The sequence below is a fragment of the Pan troglodytes genome, chromosome 8 (assembly GCF_028858775.2).
Source record: "Pan troglodytes isolate AG18354 chromosome 8, NHGRI_mPanTro3-v2.0_pri, whole genome shotgun sequence".
NCBI classification, from domain to species: Eukaryota; Metazoa; Chordata; class Mammalia; order Primates; family Hominidae; genus Pan; species Pan troglodytes.
This window is the reverse complement of record NC_072406.2, coordinates 68,608,754-68,631,975: the sequence shown is the minus strand read 5'-3', so window position 1 is coordinate 68,631,975 and position 23,222 is coordinate 68,608,754. Positions and strand designations below refer to the sequence as shown.

At 32.7% G+C, this 23,222-nt stretch overlaps 1 long non-coding RNA gene across 1 annotated transcript in view; it reads left to right on the top strand.

Moving 5' to 3' along the window:
- LOC134807169 (uncharacterized) overlaps nt 1-23,222 on the top strand; it is a 170,417-nt gene that overhangs the window by 67,599 nt on the left and 79,596 nt on the right. The window contains exon 3 of the long non-coding RNA XR_010146893.1: nt 19,030-19,118. This is a non-coding gene — a long non-coding RNA (uncharacterized LOC134807169). The remainder of the gene's footprint in view (nt 1-19,029; nt 19,119-23,222) is intronic.

Below are 23,222 nucleotides of genomic sequence, written 5' to 3'. Positions count from 1 at the left end.
CTCTGATTTATTCTTCATCCCCTCACTCTAAATCCAAATCTTTCTACTACAATTACTCAGCCAAAGTTTGCTTTCTATTGATAGCAATGTCATATCAAATTATAGGAGATGATAGCAGGTGAAACTAGAATTTAGATATAAGGAATATGCTTTTGCAACATACTAAAAAATATACCACATGAACTAGGTGTCTTTTGAAGATATCACTTTTCCCTGATATGTGATATGTCTCCTGGCTGGTATACTGCTATAGTGCACTAAGAGAGACACATGTACCTCTGTGGTACTTTATGTGATAAATGAAAGTATAAACTACTAGAAGAACACATTTGATAAATCAATTACTTCAAAAGGAGAAATTAAACTAAAGATATTACTAAGTTACGTTTCAACTAATCCCTAAAATATGAGAATACAAGTGAGGTAGTTGTGTTTCTGAACAAAATCACAAAGGTATGAAAGTTTATTGTGCCATTAGGGAAACATTAATGAACATAAGGGCCCACATATAGGGTCTGTTAAGGGTAGAGTATGTATAGATACTACTGCTAAAGATAATAGATGCATGTTACGCTGATGTCAAATGTTAAACTGAGAATATTCGTTCAAGATTTCAAAGCCTACTTGATGAGATCTGATTTTAGAAAGATAGTTTGTGGGGATAATTTATTTCAGTAGAGGAGAATGTTTGCAGAACTGTCATAATAGTGCAGCAATAAGGTAAGTAGGGTCAAAACCACAATAATAACAATGGGAGTGAATACAGAACTATAGAACTCAGAGCTATGTTCTAGGCGATGTAAATAGAACAACACAGCTTTAAATGCCTTAGGACCAAAATCTCATTTGATATTAAGTTGGTGCAACAGTAATTGCGGTTTTTGTCACTACTTTTAATAGCAAAAACCGCAATTGCTTTTGCACCAACCTATAATTATTGACATTATCAGTCTGGCCTTTGGCAAATATTGAAGTGTCTATACCTTCTTTGGGGATTTACAATGAAATTTAACAAATAGTGGTTCTGAGAATTTCTTCAAGAAAAAAATGGTTAACTTATTTTTGTCTAGGATTTTCTAAAATTAATTTGGTTTTGAGGTCCTTTTCATGTATCACCATGATGTAAAAATATTTCATGTAAAAATATTTACTAGATGTAGTGTAAGCATAAGCATATTTTGAGCATAAGAATAAGCATAAGCATATTTTGAGTTAAAGACAACACAGGTGATGAAATCTATAACCTCAGGGTATGTATAATTAAAACTAAATGCAGTGATTTAAATCAATAATGGTGTAAATTAATATTTTTCATTGGAAATCTTATTTCACTTTGGAAAGTGACAAAAATATATGCAATCCTTACTCTTGGGCATAGTAGTCACTTGAAAAATGAAAATTAATTGCCTTATTGCATCTAAGAAGAAAACAAAATCATATCATTAACATGTCTCAGGACTATCATATTGTTAATATTAGTGCAGTACCTTCTAGTTATCCCCATAACACATAGGAAAATGAGTTTGTGTAACACAATATTAAATTAACAATATTAAATTAAATGATAAATGATTAACAGCATTTATCATTTTTTGACTATAAAGAGATCCTCCCCTAAGCAAGCCTTTTGAAATTCAAAGACTCATTAAAATATGTCTACTCTATTGTTGATTTTGTAAAATTAGGAGTTGTATTACATTGTCAGCATAAAATTTAATTACTAAGTTTAGTTTGAAATTGCAAAACCAATGACATTTGAGAGACATTTAGGAAAATGAGAAATGGCAATATTAATTATTTTACAAAAATTTAAAGTTTGTTTATATTTTAAAAAATTTCTTCTATCATAGAGGTTCTACTCTTGGCTAGTTAATTCCCCCCATTCTCTACTACTTCATTGCCTTCGATCACAGATTTTTTTCACAAAAATGTAGGTGTGAAAATTTATCAAATTCTCATAGTGTTGGGAAAGTACTGCTTATGATTGAGTACACTACAAAGCAAAGCATTCTTTTCTTACATATTTATTTTCCACTGGTTATCCTTGAACAGGAAAATATTGCTTGTTTGCCTGCTAAAATTTATATTAAAAAGTCACATAATATTTACTACCTTTCTGAGGTCCTCTAAAAATTCTGCAGTTTGTAATTATTAGGAACTGAAATCTGCATAAATCCTTGCCCTATATTCTATTGATGAGTAACCAGTAGTTATTGCATGTTTTCAACATTAGAAAAAATATTGCTTTGGGCCATATTATTAATAAAATATATTTATTTAATAAATTAAATGGAATTAATTTATCAGATGAAAAATAGAATTCATGCCAAACTGCTTTCTGTCTCTATTCATTGTTAAACTCTGTTTTTAAAGCAATGCCTTTGTTTTTTTCTCTTCCCTCTCTCTAGCCCTCTATTCCCTCATCACTACCTCCCTCCCTTCCCTCTATTTTTGCTTTTTAACACATTATTAACTACTGTTTGTGAGGGCATAATAAGGCAGGAACTTTCATGCTTCTTATGGAGAGCAAAATGTGAATGTGAATTCAAAATTTCAGAGTTCCTAAGCGCTGATGCGGTGAGTATATTTCTGGAAATGCACCTGTATTAATTTCCTAGGGGTACCATAACAAAATACCACAGAATGAATGGCTTAAAATCTAAACATTTATTTTCTCATGTTTCTTGAGGCTAGTACAGTCTCAAAGTATCAGAAGTTCTGGTTTCTTCTTTAATATATGAATTTTGGAAAACATAATTTTGTCCATAATAATATCAAAATAATCAGAGAAGTTGGGTACCTTTTATGTAAACTAAATATATTGCAGCATTATTATTTAAAGTGGAAACTTGACAATGAACTAAGTGCCTAGAAATATATGAGTTACAGAAATTATGTAATATCCATATAAATTTAAAATTGTAATTAAAGTAAGATTCAGAAACTGTTTTACTGACATGTAATACAATAGATTGTTAAGTGAAAATAGCCATTTACAAAAATATATATTCAATGTTTTCCAGATTTGTGTCATCTAAACAAATAAATATGCCAACAAAATCTATCATTTAAAATTATTACTTCTAGTTGAGATATTTATGAACATTTTTTCTCTTTATCCTTTTGTCATTTGAAAACATTGTACCACTTAAAATTAAAATATGCCTTAAAATATGCCTTCACTTTCATATTTCAAATTAATAAGAACATCTAAAAACTTTATGTATGCCCAAATGTAGAAACATTATTTTAATAAACTATATAAATTGGACAATTCCATAAAATATTTACTCCTTCAAAACTGAACTGATTTAATCACTACGTAAAAGTAAAAAATCAATATGAAGAAATGTAACTCATCTGACACTTCTAGGCTAAATTAAAACTTTTAAGTGCCAAGACTAATTTTGAAGCTGTGGTCATTGTGTATGTGACCTTCCTTATCTTCACACCGCACCTCTTTTAAGAGATAACCAATGTCAGCAGAAAGTTAAAGGTGCTAGTGAAAGACCACCAGAGAACAGGATGGTCAAGTTAAAAGCAAGGCTGTCCTTACCATTTTCCAGTTAGTAGAAAACATATTACAGTCTCAAACTGGTCGTAAGAAAGTAGAACAGGAATGTGAGACAGGGCATAGGGTAGAACTTAGTCAACATTTCTTAGTTCTTGGGAAGAGGGACTAAGAATAAATAAGTCCCAAAGAAATGTATTCTGTGGTTCTGGGTTTATAAAATAGGAGTGATTTAGGCCAGGAGCTTGTTAATTCTTTTTTACATAGGGGGTCACAAATATATTAACAATTTAAATTGTACATGAAGAATTATTATTTATTGCATCAAAATTGCCTTCAGCTGAAGAGAAGGGCAGAACTTAGGGCAAGAAACATGCCTTTAATTTCTAGACTCTCTTTTCTTGTACTAGTGTGTATTGCTTGCTATTGATCCTGAAACAACAATAAAAGTAATGATTTCCAGACCACACAATGCTTTATGAGTCACAAATATACAGAGTAGACATAAAGTCTGAAAACGTAGATTATATTCTTTTTATTTTTACAGAGTGAAGTTTTTCTGGGCAATAATTTGTATATTTATCTTTTTCCCTCTGAATTGATAGACAAATTGTAGTAGTGTTTTTATAAAAATAAAGTGACCTCATGAACAATGGGAAGAAAATCAATACATTGCTTCAAAGGGACAGAGACTTAAAATCAAAGCTCTCTATTGAAAGATATAAAATTCCATAAATGCTTTAGAAATTTCTCTTAGTGTTGTACTGCCTGATATTGCTATTGATTTTCTAAAAAAGAGCTTCAGAAACCCAAGTTACTTGAAGCATACTTCTCCAATTTTCCTAAGCTCATGAAAGATTTCTTCTGTGTTCTTTAAACTAAAACCTAGAATTATCACTTGTTGACCTCCTGCTCTATACTTATACCCTTCTTGTGAAGGGGACCTGACCCTCTTGACAAAAGCAAGAAGCAGAGACAAGAACTTAAGCAATAAAACTTCTCCAATATTTGCTCTGACGCTTTGACAATTCACAAAGACCAAGTACTGAGTAATGTCTATATTTTTTTCAGACCATATTCCTTTTCATATAATAAGATGGACAAAAGGAATAATTGTGCTAACAAAGACCCAAAAGACTTTGTTTTCTTTATATTGTAAGTAGTAAATCTTTATTACATCCAAAAATATCTTTTATATATATATATTTTTTATTATACTTTAAGTTCTAGGGTACATGTGCACAACATGCAGGTTTGTTATATGTGTATACATGTGCCATGTTGGTGTGCTGCACCCATTAACTCATCATTTACATTAGGTATATCTCCTAATGCTATCCCTCCCTCCTCTCCCTACCCCACAACAGGCCCCGGTGCGTGATCTTCCCCTTCCTGTGTCCAAGTGTTCTCACTGTTTATTATTATTATTTATTACATCCAAAAATATCTTAAGAAAACAAACTCAAAGCAATATTTTATTTACAAGCTGTGTTCATCCTATTGGGATTACATTTTTTGTTTCTCACAATTTCCTCCCAAAATCCTGTCTAAACTTTTGATAAAAGATGACATTTTTATTTTACATATGATCAGTCAATAATGATTACTGTTTAGTTAATTGCCCTGATACTTATTTTATTCTATTATCACTTATATGGGCAAAGGACATTTTATCCAAAAGAACCCTTGTTCTAATATGTGTTTAGCTAATTTCAATCTTGAGGCCACAAGTATATAATTTAATTTGGTTTTATCTTCCAATAACCAATGTAACATTTTCTCCTTTTAATGCTAATTTGAATAACTCAGACAAATACTTAAAATATCAATAAATACTAATCTTTACCTGTATTTCTTACCCCTTCCAAAGGTTATTTAAAAAATAAAATTGTAATGAATAAAAGTATATATGTAAAGGTGCATTTCATTATATATTCCCATTATTTTATCTCTAATAATATGAATTACCTCATTTATATATCTAACATCCCATCAGAACTACCTCCAGGTAAAATGAGATGCAAGGAAAGGTTCATCATTTGTGAACACATGCCAGTTTGCCAATTCTGTACCTCTTTTTTTATATCTTCTTTTTACTGAGTCAAATTATAAAAATATTTTCTTCCTGCAGAAGTCCCACTGTTAAAAGAAAATATTAATATCTCTCATTTTCTCTGAAATAACACTCCCTTATCTAAATCAATATGCATTCCTTTCTTCTTACAATAATATGTTTGCTCAGAATATTTTACTGTCAGTTTTCATCTCCCCTTTCCAAAATTTAGCTAGTTTTCAGTTGATTTATTCAAGTGGACTTAAAGGCTAAGGTAATAATGACTACTTTATTAACATCTTACTTCCATCAACCATGTCCACATTTTTACTTGGGACAGTTGAGGAGTCTTTTAATCCAAAAGCTGAACACTTGAATGATAAGAATTGAAACCATGAACTTCAAACAAAATGGCAGGCTTGATTACCATGGGCACTTTTTTCCATTCCTAACAGAAAATTCTTGATATAATATAAAACTTCTAATTTTTTAAATAACATTTTTATTTTAGAATAGCTGGAGATTCACAGAAAAATTACAAATCCTGGCATCCATTCACCTTTTGTCCATTGTTACAGTTTTGCCTTTTCCAGTATGTTAAACCATTGTAATTATCCAATATGTAGCCCTTTCAAACTGACTTTTTCATATAGAAATATGCATTTAAAATTCAAAAATGTCTTTTATGGATTCATATTTCCCTTCATTTTATCACTTAATAATATCAGCTCTACAGATGCATCATAAATTTTTTTATTCATTCACTTATTGAAGGAAATCTTGTTGGCTTCCTCATTTGCCCGTATGAATAAAGCTGCTATAAGTATTTACATGCAGCTTTTGTTGTAAATGTAAGTTTTCAAATTAGTTGGTGAAAATCATGGAGCATGCAGCCATAAAAAAGAATGAGTTCATATCCTTTGCAGTGACATGGATGAAGCTGGAAACCATCATCCTCAGCAAACTAGCACAGGAACAGAAAACCAAACACCACATGTTCTCACTCACAAGTGGGAGTTGAACTATGAGAACACATGGACACAGGGAGGGGAACATCACTCACTGGGGCTGGCGGGGGCCGGGGGAAAGGAGAAGGAGAGCATTAGGACAAATATCTAATGCATGCAGGGCTTAAAACCTGGATGATGGGTTGATAGGTGCAGCAAACCAACGTGGCACATGTATACCTTTGTAACAAATCTACGCATTCAGCACATGTATCTCAGAATTTAAAGTAAAATTTAAAAAAATCATGGAGCGTGATTGCTGGATTATCTGAGAAGACTATGTCTAGCTTTGTAAGACATTAACAAATGGTTTTCAAAAATGGCTGTACCATTTTGCATTGCCATCAGCAATTAATTGAAATTTCTTTTGGTCCACATTCTTGCTAGTAATTGGTATTGTCAATTTTAAAATGTTCATTCTAATAGGCATAGTGGTAACATTGTTTTGACATGAGATTCCTTAATTATAGATGATGTTGAGCCTAATTTTTTTTTTTTTTTTTTTTTTTTTGAGACAGAGTCGTCTCGCTCTGTCGCCCAGGCTGGAGTGCAGTGGCGCGATCTCGGCTCACTGCAAGCTCCGCTTCCCGGGTTCACGCCGTTCTCCAGGCGCAGCCTCCCGAGTAGCTGGGACTACAGGAGCCCGCAACCACGCCCGGCTAATTTTTTGTATTTTTAGTAGAGACGGGGTTTCACCATGTTGGCCAGGATTGTCTCGATCTCCTGACCTCGTGATCCGCCCGCCTCAGCCTCTCAAAGTGCTGGGATTACAGGCGTGAGCCACCGCGCCCGGCCTGAGCTTAATTTTTTATATCCCTATTTGCAATACAAAAATCTTCATTGCTGAGGTCAGATCTCTTGCCCATTAACATTTTTTCTTATTGTGTGTTTCAATAGGTGTATATTTTGTATTCAAGTCTTTTACCAGATGTAAGTATAGAAAACACTTTTTTCTCAGTCTGTGGCTTGTCTTTCAATCTCTTAACAGTGTCTTTTCGAAGTATAATTTTAAAAAATTTTATAAAGTCTACTTTCTATTTTTTTCTTTCATGAATCACACTTTTGGTGCTATATAATTAAACTCACAGTTACATAAATTTCCTCCCATGTTTTCTTTTACAAGTTATAGCTTTGCATCTTACATTTAGATCTACAATACATTTTGAGTTAATTTTTGCAAAACGTGTAAGGCTTGTGTCTAGGTTTATTTTTCTGCAGGCAGAGGTTCAATTGTTCTAGCACCAATTGTTCGAAAGACTCATTTTTATTGAATTGCCTTTGCTTCATTGTCAGATATTCTTTATATATTGTGTGGGTCATGTCTGGGCTTCATGGTAAGTCCTTAAATCAGATGAGTCCTCCATCCTTGTTCTTGCTCATCAGTATTGTGTTGGCTCGTCGAGTCTTTTACTTTTCCATATAAACTTTAGAATCAGATTGTAACAACAAACGCAAGTCCCTGAGCTGATTCCTCAAAGAGCTACCAGACAGGTCAAAACACAACCAAAGTTCCTTGAGACCAAGGTCTGTATTGCCCCCTGCAGCAGTGGCAAGCCACACCAAGAACCGGGGCTGCCATTCTCATAGCCACTGCAGAGATGTGGAGTGTGAGATGTTTTGCTGTTCTATTGCTGCGTGAACATTTTATTTATCTTCTGAAAGTGTTCCTAGACCCAATACTCACAAGGAGTTTCATTCATAGCTACCATTCCCATTCCATCCTCTACTTAGAAAATATTTCCTCTTATGTCTTACTCCCCATAAAAACATCAGCTAATTGATGTTTGTATTATAACTTCTTCACATTTATATGGCAAATTTTTAACATACTATATGTTATAATTGACTCAATAAGTAAATATTTATTGAATGAATTGGCCAAGAAATAAAGGTCATGTAATAATTTTCTCATTTTATTTTATCTCATTTCTGCTTTCTTTAGGAAACATCTTTCAATAATTCTTAAGAGATGACATGCTTTAAAGCATATATTATGGTAAATAATTAGAATCACTTAAAGGACCAGCATACTTAGGTATCATGTTATCAGACTAAAGCCTGAAAATTATTGAAGACTTATTAAATAATATTATGCCTAGTGCAGATAGAGTGAAATAAAATTTGTGTTTTAATTTGGAAAAGTTATACTGGAAAAAGAATAAATTCAGTGAATATGTAGTGCAGAAACTGACACTGATTGAGAGAGAAAACTTTCTTTTATTCCTCCAGAACAGGAGATAAAATATAAGAGAATAAGTAGTTTGACTCTTGTCAGACACACCAAGAGTCATCTAAAGTAATACCATGTTTATGCAGTTCTGATTGTTGACAAACAGTGGTTATGATAAAGAAGAAGAAGTTGTCCATGCAGGTGCAAAATTTATAAAGGGACAACCTATAGCAAAGCTTTGTGAGCTGTCAAAAGGAAGGAGAAAAATTGAAAGAAAAAAGCAAACAAATTCACTGACAGTTCATATTGCAGCCTATGATATTTGTGGAAGCATGAATTGGGGATATGTTGAGATGTACTTCTATGAGGAACAGAAACAACAAAAATCCTTAATTTTAACTTAAGATGCTAGTCCAAGGGATTTTTAACAAAACACATATTTTTTTCATTTCACTGACCTTTCTGTGAGATTTTTAGATTGCATATGCCATGTTTCAGAAAGATAAAGTAATAGCTCATAATGCTAGTGATAGATTTACAGAAAGGGGAAATAGTGCTGTCCAGTTAGGGCAAGGTGAGAAGAAAGATAATTGTCTCCATTATTTTTGAGAAAAAGACTATATATATATATATATATGTATGATCTAATTCTATAGCACTGGACAGTGTCAGAAAACTTATGTGGAAAAACGAAAGTCCCTAACTTTACAGACTTGTGTTTCCCTACATATGTTCTTCACTGTTTGCCTTATATTAAGATTTGGCTTGCTATTTATTGACTAACCTATCCCTCCTTATTTAGATGTTTTGGCTTTAATTATTGTCACAGAGCATGTAAAAGTAATTTGTGTGTCTTTGAGAGTTACAGCAAAAATTAGACATATTTGTCTTATAAGTGTTTGATAGAATTGTTGCCTAGGTTGTTAGTCTTTATTTTTTTCCTCTCAAGTGTCAAGCCACCTTTTTATAAGCACGTGGTTCTCTTCCCCCAAGGAAAATAGATACTTAATGTTTTCTTAGGTTGTGATCACTGCATTTTTCAAGGTAAAGACATTTTCTTCCACCTACATGTTATTTTAATAAGACCCATACTCTAATTCTCTAAGCCCCTATATTCCCTTGCTTTCTCCAAGTGAATGCAATCGTAAACTGGGGGAAAGATGAGCTTGCTTTGCTTTTCTATCTGCAATGATAGAACAGGATTTTTGCTCTGGCAGGTGATTTTACAGCTTAAGGCTTTCCTTTCAATATTTCTCTATGTTTTCCTCTGGAGTCGTAGCATATGAACTTGCCCAAGTTCACTACTTTTGGAAGGTTTCTTGTTAAGCTTTGAGAAGCTCTGATTCCACCTGTAAGAAATAGCTGCCAGGAGCAAATAATTCATTCTGGGCTTTAACAACATCCAGTCTCTGTTGTGAGATATAAATTTAGTTCTTCCACTTTACCAGCTTCACTACTAAGAGCTCTCAAAGGAGCTGTTTCTTGCAGAAAAAAATTGACTATAGTTTAATTTCTTATAGAAAAATCTTTCCTGTGTGTATGTATGTGCATGTGTGTATATGTATATATGTATGTGAAATTAGAAGGACATTTATTTATTTAAACTTACTATTCTCTATTCTCTAAATTCTCAAGAAAGGCATTTCTTTTATTCCTAAGCTTTCCTCACTGTTAATAAAAAACTATAAAATTTTAGAGGAATGTATTACTTAATTTTACAGAATTGAGGTAATGTAATTTCAGGGAATGAGAGTCTGAAGAAGACTGAAAAGGGAATTGTGAAATAGCACTGGGACAAAGTTTTAATGTTGGAATTCAAAGAAGTAGAATATTGATTTAAGGGCGAATATGACACAGATATAGATCTAGGAAATGATTTTAAGACCATCCTATGATTTCCTTAGGGTTAAGAAGTAAAAATAAATATTTTGAGATCTATTGTCCTTATGTGTAATGAACTATTCAGTAACCAGTGAATCAAGTTCTTGATGCAGATCAATAAATATTTAGTGATTAAATGATTTTAATCACCAGTATTAAGGGAATGAGGGAGTAATGAAAAGTATAAGATATAATTTCTGCTTTCAGTGAATATGTTACATAGTTGCAAACACTGGCCACAAATCTAAAATAAAAGATAAATAATAATAATAAAATAGTTCCCTTTTTTAAATTATTCAAAGTGCTAGGTACTATTCTAAACTATATGCACACACACGCATCCACGCATGCGCACACACACACACACACACACTCTCAATTCTCATAAAAGCGTAGTTAACATGATCTACATTTTTTAGACAAAGCAACCTAGGAAGCATGACTTTAAGTAATTTACCCAACAGTGCACAACTGATATGTGTGGAGCTGAGATTTTTGGCACCATCAATACAGTTTTGCAGTTGGTGGTCTAAACTATGTGATTATTCAGTACCTGAAAATTGTGAGAGCACAAATAATGACTAAGTATGAGGATTAAGCAGAAAAAGATAAAATAACTATGATTAAACCTAAGAAAATCTGAGTTAGAAACAATTCCATTTTTGTCTAGGTGTGTGTCTTAGACTCACTCCTCCTGAGTTTCTTTGTCATAAAACTTATGAATAACATTTACTGAACACTCACTATGTTCCAGTCAGTCTGCCGATCATTTTAAATGTATTACCTATGTCATCCTTTTATCAAGAAATCAGATAGAAGTTATTCTTTGCTCCACTTTGGAAATGAGAGAATTGAAGCTTTGAGAATTTAACTATTTGCCTCAGGTCACATAATTAGTATATTCCCAGGCAGTCTGACCCATATCCTCTCTTAACCTATAATGCCATGGACTGTGGTGAACGACTACGAGAAAAAGTTTGCAAATCTGAGTACTGTTGTAAATTATATTCAATGATACACACTTAGCGATTTGCATTGGTGTATAAATGGAGGGATTTCAGTGTAGGCTGTGAAACAGAATGACTTTCCAGAAAAAAGTAAGCCTGACTCAACCCTAAACAAACATGTTGTAACTCACTTTTTGATACATTTCATGGAGTTGGAGGATTACAGTACAAATTTAACCCAGCTCTACTCAAGTGCTGTCATAAACTCAGGCTGATTGAGTGCTTCTGAACTGTTTTGGCCAGGTCCCAGAAACTGAAAATGATTAAGTTTTATTGGCAGATGTGAGTGCAAACTGGCTTAGAAAATGAAAAACAAAACAAACAAACAAACACGAAATGAACAAAATTACTCTTCTCTGGGTCTACAATTTTATGGTCTGTTTTGTGTCTCCCCCCTTCTCTATTTTTATTTCTCTGAATTATCTTTTCTGCCTTCTGTTTTATTATTGGATTACTTTTTTAGTATTTCATTTTATCTATTGGATGTGGTAAATCTGCATTTCTTTGTAAATTGTGGTTACACTGTGTTTATAATATGCATATATAACTTTTCAAAGTTTATTTACAGTCAGTATTACTGTAATTTAACAAGATTTTAACAAGAGAAAATAAGCACATTTTAACAAGAGAAAATAAGCATATTATATTAACCCAGAATTTAACAAGAGAAAATAAGCATATTAAATTAACCCAGAAATGTACAATTTCTGTTGCTTTTTCTTTATTTTGGGGGGCTCACATTTGTCTCTGTTATATTTCCCTTCTAGCTGAAGATCTGCCTTTACATTTATTTCAGAGCAGTTATACTGGCAACTTTCTTACTCTTTTTTCATATGAGAATGCACTTTTTCATTTATTTCTGAAGGATATTTTTACTAGATATGGAATTCTGTCTTGACAGTCCTTTTCTTTCAGTCCTTTGAAATATCTTTCAACTGCCTGTTGGCCTCCATGGTTTCTGATGAGAATCCTCAAGATTTTTGAATAGTTGTTTACCTATATGTAATGTGCTTTTGTCTTTTAGTTTTCAAGGTATTTGTCTTTATTTTTGGTGTTCTGTGATTTGATTATGATGCACTTTTCCATGGTTCTCTTTGAGTCTATCCTGTTTGAAGTTTGCTAAAGTTTTTCATTTTAAAATATATGTTTTTCACCAAATTTGGGAGGTTTTCAGTCATTGTTTAAATACTGTTTGCGTATTAATACTTTTGCCTTCTTTTTTCAAGGAATCTAATAATAACATTGTGTCAAAACCTTAGAAGTTCGATTTATTTCATAGTCTTTGCTGATTATTTCTCAGGTTAAACAAATTTCTACAGATTTTAACATTACCGATTCTTTTCTCTGTTGACTCTATTCTGCTACTGAGCCCAATCAGTGACTAGTTTTGTTTGTTTTGTTTCTGGGTTATTTTATTTTCAGTTTTAAAGCATTTAGCTTTTTTTTCCTAGCTTCTGTTTTTTGACTAACTTTTAGCTCCCCAGTTAATTCAAGAATGTTTGCTGTTACTTCATGGAACTTGGTTTTAATAGCTGTTTTGATGCCTTTGATAATTCCAACATATCTGTCATTTCAGAATTGGTATCTGGGTAGTGCGTAAAATAGAGATTTGATTTTCTTTACTTCTATTTTATAGTCAATGGTTTCTCCAATATGTGCTTTTTGAATGGCCTCTTGTTTCCTAACTGCTCTGCCATTGATACTCTTACAAATATAACTTTGTTATATAGCAAATTATATGCTTATGTTAGATTTTCACTTTGTATTATATTTGTCTACATGATTAATAAAATGTGTTGTTCATGACTTAGTGAGCAACAGAATTGTATAATTGTGTGTGTATGTTTATGTTTGTGTGTGTGTGTGCACATGTATGTATGTCTTAGTCTGTTTTGTGCTGCTATAAAAGAATACCCAAGACTGGGTAGTTTATAAACAGTAGAAATTTATTTATCGTAGTTCCGCTATCTGAGAAGTCCAAGACTGAGGGATTGGCATCTGGTGAGGGCCATCTTGCTGCATCATATCATGGAGGAAGATGAAAGGGAAAGAATCGGGTAGAGAGAGCAAAAGAGGCCCAAACTTGTTCTTTAATAATGGACACACTCCCATGATAAAGGCATTAGTCTGTTCATGAGGGCAGAGTCTTCATGGCCTAATCACCTGTTAAAGGCCTCCTTACATTTCAACATGAGTTTAAGAGATAAAAAGCATTTAAATCATAGCAGTATTTGACATTTTATATACAAAATAAGTATTACAGTTTTATTATAAGTGAATAATAAGTTATGTATATATATAATTGAATAATAATATAATTTATCTAGCAGGGCATGTGCCTCTCTCTATTTTTTGTGTAGGATTTCTTGTATATTACTTGCCTCATTTATTCTTCCATGTAAATGTTAGAATGAGATTGTCTTTTGTTTACAAAAAATAAACCCGATTTTAGAATTTGACTTAATCTTTACAACACATAGGGTATAATTGGCATGTCTGCAATAATATACTCTTAAAATATAAAGCCTAGTCATTATTTCCTTTTTAAAGTTTATCAATAAATATTTATACATTTCTTACCTTTATGTATTTTTTCACATTGATCTTACATATATCTTGGCAGAATTATTTAAAATTAGAAAAATATATACTGAAAATGGTATTTTTATGTGTTTCTTAGTGTTGTTGGTTTCCAATTATTTCCTTTTTAACAGAAAATTGTTGATATCTCCAAAAGACTCTAAACATAGCTTTATCTTTTAAAATATAACAATAAATCTCCATAGAAAAAAGTTTTTACTGAAGAATGAATTTTCATTAATAGTATTGCATCTATCTTTGCTTCTCATTTATTTCATTCCTTTGTTTCACATAAATTAGTAGGAATTTCTAGAGTTTTATAATTAAAATTTTCTGGTTACTTTTCTAACCATATTACAAATAATTATTTATATTATATTAAGTTTTTAGCTTTACAAAATATACTGTATATTACTTAACCATCTGGGAATTTTATATATATCTACAATTATTTTTCTTACTCATCTAAGATGCATATATTCATAGTTTATTCATTTTCACTGTGGTATAAGATGTTAAATTATTCAATCTTTTGTTCAGGAGTAGTTTTGCAGAAATTAATACATGATTGCAAAATTAATACATCTATGCTTTGTAAAAGCAAAGAAAAACTTAAAAATGACTCTCAGTAGACACTGTGGGACTTTAATAGCCATACTATAAATCATGTGACTTTGTATTCTTAATATCCTCTATTAATATTTTATATTAGTGTTCTTACATAGTTGCTAAATCTAGAAATATTATGCTAACTTTTTTTGGATATACTGCAGGAAAAGTACACTTTAGATAATATAATTTTTCTGCTAGAAGGAATTTTTTGTCATCTATTCAATAGCCTTCTTTTACAGTTGAGAGAATTCACTTTCCAGAGAGGTTAGGTCACTTGGTGAAAATTAAACAGTTTGTCAACAAGTTTTCCAACATAGTGGTTTAATGTTTAAAATGTAATGAGTACTTATCACAAATTTATTCTGAGTGGAGTATAATTCTGTGAGGGACATTCATCTTGGAAAGCCTCTAATGGCTTTGTTTATAGAGGTTATCAATAAAAATATAGTTTTATTTTATTTTATTCTCTTCTCTGTACTACAGCATACACTATGCATCCAGAAGCCATTGTTAAATTCAGGAAAGAGAATGGTATACACCCAATATTTTAAGGAAGATAGATGTCATCACATTTGATCATGTCTTCTCACCTATATTCTGTAAATATTTTATTTTTTAATTTGTAATACCAGCAAGATATATGCTCTCTCGTTTTTAGATATAATATTTATTACTCAACTATAAATATGAAACTGTATATATACATGACATGGTTATGCTCTGTGTCCCCTACCAAATCTCATCTTGAACTGTAATCCCCAGGTGTTGAGGGAGGAACCTGGTGGAAGGTAATTGGATAATGGGGGCAGTTTCTCCCATCTTGTTCTCATGATAGTGAGTGAGTTCTCACAAGATCTGAAGGTTTTAGAACTGTTTGACAAGTTCCTCCTTTGCTGGCTCTTCTCTCTCTTGCCATGATGTGAAGAAGGTCCTTGCTTCCTCTTGGCCTTCTGCCATGATTATAAGTTTCCTGAGGCCTCCCCAGCCAAGTAGAACTGTTAGTCAATTAAACCTCCTTCCTTTATATATTACCCAGTCTTGAGTATTTTGTTACAGCAGTATTAGAATTGACTAATACAATACATATGTATTTGGCTATCATATTTTCAAAGATCTAAAGGAGTGATAGTGTGTGCTGGCAAAAATTTTGGAAAAGTGACATTTTATTCTCTGAGGGACTGTAAAATAAATAATATTTTTAATGAAATTTGAAAGTGTATATCAATGTTTTAGATCTTCATTTCTTTGATGTAAGAATTCCACTTCTAGGGCATGTGTGCAAATGTGCAAATGTTTATGTAGTAGCACATTCATTAAAGCATTGGAACTAAAGTTAAAATTGAAAAAAATGTACATTTATAGACCCTAAATATGTAAATTATACTATATTAATAAAATAATTTTAATAATTAAAAATAAAGTTGATTTTTACATATTACAGAGAAAAGTTATTGTTAAATAGAAACAAATTACAGAGTAGTATGTGAATTTTTTTTTTTTTGAGATGGAGTTTTGTTCTTTTTGCCCATGCTGGAGTGCAATGGAGCGATCTTGGCTCATGACAACCTCCACCTCCCGGGTTCAAGTGATTCTCCTGCCTTAGCCTCCCAAATTGCTGGGATTACAGACATGCGCCACCATGCCTGGCTAATTTTTGTATTTTTAATAGAGATGAGGATTCTCCATGTTGGTCAGGCTAGTCTCAAACTCCCAACCTCAGGTGATCCGCCTGCCTCAGCCTCCCTAAGTGCTGGGATTACAGTCATGAGCCACTGCGACTGGACGTATGTGAATATTTCTTTCCGATTTATTTATTTGTTTTTCTTTTCTATTTATATTGACTATATAAGCATTGAAATTCTCCAAGGATGTAAATTTAAATATTTCTAGGATACATCTTGAGGAAGTGATTCTGGGAGGATGAATAACTTCAAATTTAAAAATGTATACCTGAATTTTCTGAATTACATATTATTATATATATATGTATATGTTAATTGGGCAACAAAAAAGATGAAATATTTCGTGTGTGTGTGTGTGTGTGTGTGTGTGTGTTAATTGGGCAACAACAAAAGATGATATATTTCCTTCTTGGCAAAAATATTTTTAAATTTTTGAATTTTTTTTCAGGCTCAATATTTCTATCTTTTTGTAGTGCAGCATCCTGAAGGGTAAAGATTTCTGTTAAATAAAATATTAATTCAGATCTACTAGTGTCAACGTCTGCCTTATTTCCATTGTGCTGCTTTAGGAATGTGGACCAAGATTTCTAAATTTTATGCAATAGGAATTCATATAAATTTAACATGAAAACTTTTTTTTTTTAGTTTAGCTAAAAAGCACACAATATGTTGATATGCATGTAATTAATTCATGTTAATAATTGCTCAGAATCGGTAGTGGTGGTAGTGGCGTATCACTGCTCGTAATTTCTTCTTATATTCATTCTTACTCCCATTGTTTGCAGAGTCAAACCTTCAATCTGATTGTGATGTAAGAATGTGGGTGTTAATGAGTTGAGTAGCTTGGATATCAGAAGCAAGGCATTTTTAAGAAGAATAAAATGCAGTATTTCACTAGGCCATAGGTCAGGTGTAAAAATAGAGATTACTAGTAAAATGGATAAAAATAAACAAAATAATTGAGAAAGTGTAATTTTCAGAATGGTATCCAAGAACAAAAATATCCAGCAGAATAAAGAATGACATACTTTTCTGTAGTTGCACAGTTGAAACAGCTTCCCAACTGAAAAAGCTCTGTAATCAGGTCCCATCCTACTGATGTGAACTCTCTTCTTGACCAAAATTTAGACAAGCTCCCCTGAACTCGTTTTTCTCTAGGCCTTGACCTTGGCCTGCTACTTATTCTTGGCCTGCTGAGCCCAGTTTTTAACAATCTTTATCCAGAATCTTTCCACCCTTGATTTCTGATCAAGTTCCTCATCTCCACCTTTGATACTTCAGTCTTTGGCCTGCCTTTAGCAAGAATTCTGTTAAGAGAGTTTAGTAAATAACTCCCTACACTTGATGTGTAATCAAGTCCCTCTTCATAATTTTCTATCCAGAGACCCCTTCACTCCATTAATTATCAATCCCTAGCTGTGTTTGCTGTGTTTGGAACTGATCTCAGAGTTCTATACTGAACTCTGTTTCCCCTATAGGAATAGTTCAAATAAAATGTCTTAACATTTTTCATATGTGTCCAGTCCAAAGTTTTTCTTTTAAACTACCTTCCAGAACTCATAGATTTCCCCAAATAAACAACATGGTATCTCCTGCATGGAAGTTGCCCTGTCATTCTTATTCTTATTTTTGCTTATAGTTTTACTCAAATGTATTCTTTATAACCTAAATATAACAAATGTATTCTTTATAACCTAAATATAAGTTCCTTCTAAAGCCATTCAAAAGAATTTCAGCAAGCTCTCCAGCTCAAACAACTATTTCCCCCCCTCAAATTATCTACTTACCTTATATCATTACTGTTCTGAATGAATCTGGAAACTCAATATTTCCATTCTTATATTAGCTAAACCCACAAGTGCATTAAACAACAGCCTGCAGCACCTTCCCAACTTTTGGGAATTCCTTCAGATTCTACTTTGCACTCATAGCTTCGATAGTTTTCCTTTGTCCAGATTATAGCCTTTTCTTCAACTCTCTTATCTCATGCCTAAAAGTGACATAAAAGGTGTATTTAAATTATGTCTCCAAATAAAACTGTCATCAACCATAAACAAAAAAAAGAATAAAATTAAAAAATGAAAACACTTTAAATAGCATGAGTATTTCTACTCACTCTTCCACTCAAAGCATTTATGCCCTAGAGTGTAACTCTAACTTTTAAATCCAGCATACCTCTTAAGATCACATTAAATGTCATGTAGAAATATTAAACTGTATGAATGCTGGAGAGAGAAAATACACTGGCTGTGTTAGATTTATTAATAGATGGTATAGAGTATTGGTCTATAGAGTACTAATTTTCTAAAGTGGTTTAAGAATAATTTTGACATTTTCAAATATTGCCTTTCCAAAATAAATTTAGAATTTGGCCCCACAGATGCTGTGATGTTTTACCTAAATTATTCCTCTGCCTAGCCTTGGAAGATATTTGAACTAAATTGTTTATTACCTCTAGTTTTGAAATATTTCTTTCCAGACTCCACAAATGGATTAATCTCTTTCTCCACTTACTGCTTCCCAAAGGTCATTGAAGAGCTCAAATCAGATGCAGCCTCGACCTCCTGTGCTCAAGCCTTCCTCCCACCTCATCTTCCTGGGTAGCTGGACTACAGGCATGTACCACCACACCTGGTTAATATTTTTAAATTTTTTGTAGAGATGAGGTCTTACTATGTTGGTCCTGAACTCCTGGGCTCAAGTGCTCCTTCTCCCTTAGCCTCCCAAAGTCCTGGTATTACAGGCGTGAGCCACAGTCCTTGGCTGGAGCACAACTCTTCTTAGTCTAACTTTATTATCTCAGGTTTTGTGATTTAATTTTTATACCTCCTGTTCTCAACCTGCAGTGATTTTACAAATGAGACATTTGGCAAATGTCTGGAGATATTTTAGGCTCTCAGAACAGGGTGAGAGAGCAGCGGCTACTGGCATCTAATGAGTAGATATCAAGGATGTTGCTAAATATTGTAGTATGCACTGGACAGCCAACCATAACAAATACTTACCTCACCTGAAATGTAAATAATGCTGAGGTTGAGGAAAATACAGTTTTCGTAGATCATTTGGTTCCCTGGGGGAATTGTAAGCTCTTGACAGATGACGCAAATACTTTGTTTCATTTGGAAACCATTCATTTTATGTACAGCTATGTATTGGGGGCTTCCTATCTATTAGACAATTTACTAAGTGCCAAGCACAAAATTGTGTACATTCTAATAAGGTGTGCAAGGGATCTGTAAATGCTATGTATAGGTTAAGAAGTGATATCACTTCTTAACCTATACATAGCACAAGACATGGCACAAAAAAATTTCTATTTAAATTTGAGGTTTTATTCAATATTAATGGAGGAAAAAATATAGCACTCAAAATGTCAAGGGTGAGGGAAGTTTCTGTAGTAATTGCATTGGGGTTGCTATAAAAGGTCGCTATAGCTATCAATTTTTGATTCTGATTTCAATATAAAATACATAACTGTTTCTAGTATATTTCTGCAAATAACTCATTCTTACTCCATTCTGAGTGGAATTATAAGGAATGAAATTCATAATTTTGTGGCAGAAAATTCACTCTATTTGGGGGGAAAAATGTTATGACTATTCTAATCTGATGAATGACTTGGAATACCGAAAATTCATTGTTCTTGGAGCAATATGTATTGGAGCATATTTACAACAAATTATTTACATCATCAGGTAGCTCAGGCTTAGTATATAAAATAGCTTACAAAGACCAAAAAAAAGCATAAACAGTGTTTCTCAATACAATTATAGGCAATATTTTGGAGCTATTTCCATAAGAGACATGTGACTTATATATTATATCAGCAGGATGACCAACTTGTTCCAACTCATCCAAGACCTTCCTGGTTTTAACACTGAAAGTTCCATGTCCTGGATATCTGTTAGTTCAGATAAACTGGAGTGGTGGGTAATCGATGTGGAGTGTTATTTCAACACTGGTAACTAAATTCTGCGCAGCTATGAGTTTTGAAATATTTAGTGTAAGTACAGCTTTTGCCCATGATTAAATGCTCTGGTAGCAGTCTGCAGTTTTATTAAGTTTATATAAGAAAGGTCTTACATGTTCATTCACGTACATAAAGAAACATATTGTGAACAGTTCTGTTGAATAAAGTATTTACAAGTCCGTTCTTCAGAGTTCTACATGTGGTATTGTTTCATTGAAGCTTGGCATATAGTTCTTTAGTCAGATATTCTATTTCCTTAGTTATTTGATTAAAATTATATGAGGATTGACCTTGTCTAAGATAGTTTTTTCCTTTACCAAGAATGGAGCTGCTGAAATACTGGATGTAAAATCTAAGAATTTGCGAAGAGAACATTTATTTCAGTTTCTTTGTGTTAATGTATGAGAGTGCCTGGAAAATACCAGAAATCAGATGATAGCATAAAGTCCCTGGCACACATAAAGAAAACATTCCATACATGCTAGGGACCATTTATGTCATAATATTCCTCACCACAAATGCATAAATAATTTCACAAACTTTTATGTAGAACAGATTTACTGAATCAATGGGGGTTTGTCTTTGTTACAATATCATTTCTGCAACTTGTCTATTCTAGCAAAACATTTTGTTTGAGCAGAAAGCAATTTTGCAAAAATCAAAATAGAGAGAAGTGTTCACTATTTCAAACCTCTGGACAACTCAAAAACCATTTATTTAGTTTCAGAAATCATAATTTTTAGACATACTTATATAGAATTTGAGTTATGAGGAAAAAGATCTCTTCCAAAAATGCTCTTGTGGCATGTGTAATTCAAGCAAAGTTATTACATATCCCCTCAAGTAGAATATATATATTCAGAATATATATATTATATATACCCTCAGGTAGAATATATAAACTGAAAATTCACTGGCTGCCAAAAATTCTGGATTTTCGGATGTAATATGGACAAGTGTAATATGGACAACAAAGTTCTTACTCTATGTACCTGGCCCTGTTCAACTCCTATAAAGACTTAACCTCTTGCTAGGCAATACTGGTTGAGCCATATATAAAAGCAATAACCTTAGTAGTTCACATTCATGCAACTTTCTTCAAAGCTGCTTTCATTTCCTTACCTTTTACCTTCTCCAGTCCTTTGCAATCACTCCTCATTAACCATCCTTTTTTCTCTTAACCCATGATATAGTTTGGATGTGTGTCCCCTCCAAATCTCAAGTTGAAATGTGACCTTCAATATTGGAAGTGGGCCTAGTGGGAGGTATTTGGGTTAGTGGAATGGATTCCTTTTGAATGGCTTGGTGCCATCCCTATAGGAATGAGTGAATTCTCACTCTGGTAGTTCACATGACAGCTGTTTGTTTAAAAGAACCTGGAACCTGCACTCACCATGGTCCCTCTCTCACCATGTGACATGTTGGCTCCCCATAACGTTCTGTCACGATTGTAAGCTTTCTGAGGCCCCCAACAAAAGTATTAATAGATACCTACACTATGCAAAAAAGTAAGGAGGAGGGACTCCTCCTTGACTCATACCACAAAGTCAGTATCATCCTAATACCAAAACTGGCAAGTATACCACAAACAAAGACAACTACAGGCAAATATTTCTAATGAACATAGATGGAAAATGTTTACCTAAATACTAGCAAACCTAATCTAATAGCACATCAAAAAGATAATTTGTCACAATAAAATGAGCTTTACTCTTGAGATGCAAGGATAGTTCAATATATGCAAATCAGTAAATATTATTAACCATACAAAGAGAATAAAAACAAAAACCATATGAACATTTTAATAGATGCCGAAAAAGCTTTCAAGAAAATCCAACATTGTTCTATGATAAAAACCCTCAACAACTACGTATCAAAGGCACATCTCTCAAAATAATAAAAACCATCTATCACAAACCCACATCCAACATCACACTCAATAGAAAAGCATTGGAAGCATTCTCCCTAAGAACTGTAATCAGATGAAGGTATCCACTCTCACTACTCCTATTCAACATAGTATTGGAACTCTTAGAGCAATCAGACAAGAGAAATAGATAAAAGGCACCCAAATTTAAATTTAAAAAAAAAGCAGAAGTGAAATTATCTCTGCTCACTGATTATATGGTTTTATACTGTGAAAACCCTAAAGATCCCTCCAAAAGACACATAGGTTTAATAAATGACTTCGATACAAAATTAATGTACAGAAATCAGTAGCATTTCCATACACCAGTAATGTTCAAGAAGAAAACCAAATAAAAATCACAATGCAATTTACAATAGCCATTCAAAAAAAAAACTAGGAATACATCTAACTAGGGAGGTAAAATGTCTCTAGAAAAAGAATTACAAAAAGCTGATGAAAGAAATGATAGGTGTCATACACAAACAGAAAAACATTCTATGGTCATTAATTTGAAGAATTAATACAGATAAAATGTCCATATTCCCCAAAGCAACCTACAAATTTGAGCCATTCCTATCAAATTACCAATGTCATGTTTAAAATGATGAAAAAAATCAATTCTAAATTCATATGGAATCAAAATAGTGTCTGAATATTCAAAGCAATCCTAGGTAAAAAGACAAAGTCAGAGGCATCACATTACTTGTCTTCAAACTATACTATAAGGCTATTACCAAAATAGTATGGTACTGGTACAAAAATAGACACATAGACAAATGGAACAGAATAGAAAACCCAGAAATAAAGCCACATGTCTACAACCAACTGATCTTCTACAAA